A 4,511-nucleotide genomic window follows, 5' to 3' on the forward strand; every position below is an offset into this window, starting at 1 on the left:
TTCTCTCACTGATAAGCAGATATTAGCCCAGAATTTCAGAATACCTATGAAACTACCAAATGATTCCCAAAAATAAGGAAGGAGAGGCCCCTGGTCTTGGAAAGGCTCAGTGCAGCAGTGTAGGGGAATGCCAGAACAGGGAAGTGGTAAGGGTTTGATTGTGGAACAGGGGGAGAGAATAGGCTTATGGAACTTTCAGGGAGGGGAATCCAGGAAAGTGGAAATCTTTTGAAATGTACTTAAAGAATATATCAAATAAAAATAATAGAAAACAAACAAACAAACAAAGAAAGAAAAATTCAGACATGTGGTGAAGAACTGGCACAAGTTTCTCACATGTCTGAAGACTGCCTCAAAGATGTCAGCCCTCAGAATTGTCTTCCAGTATATCAGTGAAAACCAGGACTGCTATGTCATGAAACCTGCAGAATGGATTGCCATCCAGAATGTGACTGCACGGATGGAGAAGAGTGATCAGAAGGATGATGGAGGTGGCAGCTGGAGATATCCAGAGACTGGGGGACTCTGTGGATCTGGTGAATATTGGGAAGCAGAAGCTCCCAGATGGCTAGGAGATACCTCTTCCTCCCATTCTTTTGGGCAAGATAGACAGTGATCCCCAGAAGGAAACTGTGTGCAATTATGGGCACCTGGACATGCAACCTGTGGCCCTGGAAGATGGGTGGGGCAAGCAAGCAGTTTATCTTGGTGGAACAGTAAGGCAGATTATAAGGGAGAGGCTCCATGAATGATAAGAGATCAGTGGTCAGATGGATGAATGCCCTGGAAGCCTATCAGAAGACTGGATAGGAGATCCCTATCAACCTTCAGTTCTGCCTGGTTTCCATGGAAGGCATCTGGCTCCAAAGGCCTGGATGAGTTAATTTTTGCCCAGAAAGACAAGTTCTTCAAAGATGTGGACTATGTTTTCATTTCAGACAATTACTAGCTGGGGAAGAAGAAGCAGTGTATCATGTACAGCCTCGGAGGCATTTGTTACTTTTTCATCGAGGTGGAATGCAGTAACAAAGACATCTATTCTGGGTATATGGTGGCTCAGTGCACGAGGCCATGACGGATCTCATTTTACTATGGGGCTGTGTGATAGACAAGGAGGCGAATCCTCATCCCTGGCATCAATGATGCTGTGGAGCCTGTGACAGATGAGGAGCATGAACTCTATGACCATGTTAACTTCAAATGTATTGTTTTTAATAGCTGAGTAGTACTCCATTCTGTAAATATACCAGATTTTCTGTATCCATTTCTCTGTTGAAGGACATCTAGTTTCTTTCTACCTTCTGGCTATTATAAATAAGGCTGCAATGAACATAGTGGAGCATATATCCTTATTACGCGTTGGAGCATCTTCTGGGTATATGCCCAGGAGAGATGTAGCTGGGTCTTCAGGTAGTAATATAGTTACTTTTCTGAGGAACCTCCAAAGTCCAGATTGGTTCTACCAGCTTGCAATCCCACCAGCAATGGAGGAATGTTTCTCTTTCTCCAGATCCTCTCCAGCATCTGTTGTCCCCTGAGTTTTCCATCTTAGCCATTCTTATTGGTGTAAGGTGGAATCTCAGGGTTGATTTGATTTGCATTTCCCTGATAACTAAGGATATTGAACATTCCTTTAGGTGTTTCAGAGACATTTGATTTTCCTTAGTTGAGAATTCTGTTTAGCTCTGTACCCAGTTTTTTAATAGGATTATTTGATTCTCTGGAGTCTAACTTCTTGAGTTCTTTGTATATAGTGAATATTAGCCCTCTATCGGATGTGAGATTGGCAAAGATCTTTTTGTTACTGTTTAGTCCTATTGACAGTGTCCTTTGCCATATAGAAGCTCTGCAGTTTTGTGAGGTCCAATTTGTTGGCTCTTTTTCTTAGAGCATAAGCCATTGGTGTTCTGGTCAGGAAAATTTCCACTGTGCCTTTGTGTTCAAGGCTCTTCCCTACTTTCTCCTCTATAAGCTTTGGTGTATCTGGCTTTATGTGGAGGTCCTTGATCCACTTGGACATGAGCTTTGTACAAGGAGGTAAGAATGTGTCAATTTACATTTTTCTGTATACTGACCTTTAGTTTATCCAGTACTGTTAAAAATGCTGTCTTTTTACCACTGGATGTTTCTAGCTCCTTTGACAAATGTCTATAGCTGTGTGGCTTGATTTCTGGGTCTTCAGTTGTATTCCATTAATCTTCCTACCTGTCTCTGTACCAATACCATACAGTATCACTATTGTTCCCTAGGTCCGAATGGTGGAATGTGGGTGCCATTGCATTGGAGCATATATGTTCAGATTTCAGAGTTCATCTTGGTCAATTTTTTCTTTAATGAATATAAAGTGTCCTTTCTTTTCTTTTGACAATTTTTGGTTGAAACTCTATTGTATCCAATATAAGAATGGTCACTCCATCTTGTTTCTGGTACCATTTTCTGGGAAAATAGTTTCTAACCTTTGACTCTAAGGTAGTGACTGTCTTTGCCACTGAGGTGGGTTTCTTTTATGCAGCAAAATTTTGGGTCCTGTTTATGTATTCCATCTGTTAGTCTTTGTCTTAATTTGGGGAAATTGATTCCATTGATGTTAAGAGATATTATGGAAAGGTAATTGTTACTTCCTGTTATTTTTATTGTTAAAGTTGGAATTCTGCTTGTGTGGCTATCTTCTTTTGCGTTTGTTGAAAGAAGATTATTTTGTTGACTTTCTAGGATGAAGTTTCCCTAGTTATGTTGGTATTTTCCACCCATTATCCTTTGTAGAGCTGGGTTTGTGTAAAGATATTGTGTAATTTTTTTATGGAATATCTTCATTTCTCCATCTATGGTAATTGAGAGTTTTGATGGGTAAAGTAGCCTGGACTGACATTTATGTTCTCTTAGGGCCTGTATGACATCAGGCCAGGATCTTCTGACTTTCATAATTTCTAATGAGAAGTCTGGTGTAATTCTGAAATGTCTGCCTTTATATGCTGTTTGATTTTCCCCCTTACTGCTTTAAATATTCTTTCTTTGTTTAGCACATTTAGTGTTTTAATTATTTTGTGCTTGGAGGATTTCTGGTCTGGTTCAGTTTGTTTTGTAAGCTTCTTGTATGTTTATGGACATCTCTTTAGGTTAGGGAAGTTTTCTTCTATAATTTTGATGAAGATAGTTACTGGCGCTTTAATTTGGAAATTTGCACACTCTTCTATAGCTATAATTCTTAGATTTGGATTTCACATTGTGTCCTGGATTTCCTGGATGTTTTGGGTTAGGAGCTTTTTGCATTTTGCATTTTCTTTGACTGTTGAGTCAATGTTTTCTATGGTATCTTCAGCACCTGAGATTCTTTCATCTATCCCTTGTATTCTGTTGTTAATGCTTGCATCTATTCTCCTGATTCCTTTCCAAGGTTTTCTTTCTCCAGAGTTTTCTCCTTTTATGATTTCTTTATTGTTTATTGTGATTTCTTCAATTTTTAGATCCTGGATGGTTTTGTTCAGTTTCTTTACTTGTTTGTTTGTGTTTACCTTAAAAGTCTTTAAAGGAATTTTGTGTTTCCTCTTTAAGGGCTTCTGCCTGTTGACTCATGTTCTCCTGTATTTCTTTAAGGTATTTTTGTGTTTCCTCTTTAAGATCTTCTACCTGTTGACCCATGTTCTCCTGTATTTCTTTAAGGGAGTTATTTATGTCCTCCTTGAAGTCCTCTATCAATATCATCAAATGTGATTTTAAATCCTGATCTTGCTTTTAAGATGTGTTAGGGTACACAGGGCTTCCTATTGTAGGATAACTGTGTTCAGATGGTGGCATTTTGCCTTGGTTTCTGTTGGTAGTGTTCTTGCACTTGCCATTTGCTATCTGGTTATCTCCAGTGTAGGTTGTTCTTGCTAGCTCTGATTCTGGATTATCAGTTCTGCAAGCCTGTGTATCTGTAGTCCTATGATTCCTGTTCTCTCTGTGCTCTCAGGCCTCTCCTCATTCAAACTCCTCTGAGTGCAGCTGGATCTCTTGGTTGGATCCGAAGATGATGTCTTCAATGTAGCATACCCACTAAGAGTCTTCTGTAGCAGAAAGGCCAGGCTACAGAAGGGACAGAAATGGACGGAAGGGGAGTGGTATTCGGGAGGGCATTTGTTTTGGTGTTTGATGCATAGTTAGTCTGCATGAACCCCAGGTGAAGCTCTTGGACTCCAGAGGTGGGTGGGGGGTTCTTACTATCTGCTCTGAGTGCAGCAGGTACTTTAGGATACATCAGGTAATGGTGTCTTTTCTCTAGCATTTCCTCCAAGAGTCTGCTATAGCAGAAAGTCCATGTGGCAGAAGAGGCAGAAGGACATTTTTTTTAAAAGAATTTAAACTAAACCTTTTATTTCAAAAACAAAATCTCAACAGTATTTTCAGAGGGGAGAAGGTGAGCAGAAGATAGCTATGTCCTCATTATCTGCTGCTTCATACCTCTTGAGGCTGGATGGAGAGTGGACAGTATGTCAGAGTGCCATCTCAAGGGCTGTACTTTGCTCACAGCC

The 4,511-nt window shown here is 40.1% G+C and overlaps 1 pseudogene; it reads left to right on the forward strand.

The window, feature by feature from the left end:
* Window positions 1-358: 358 nt before the first annotated feature.
* On the forward strand, window positions 359-1,222 carry LOC127683647 (cytosolic non-specific dipeptidase-like; annotated as a pseudogene).
* The last annotated feature ends 3,289 nt before the right edge of the window (window positions 1,223-4,511 follow it).

Source organism: Apodemus sylvaticus, chromosome 4 (assembly GCF_947179515.1).
Source record: "Apodemus sylvaticus chromosome 4, mApoSyl1.1, whole genome shotgun sequence".
NCBI classification, from domain to species: domain Eukaryota; kingdom Metazoa; phylum Chordata; class Mammalia; order Rodentia; family Muridae; genus Apodemus; species Apodemus sylvaticus.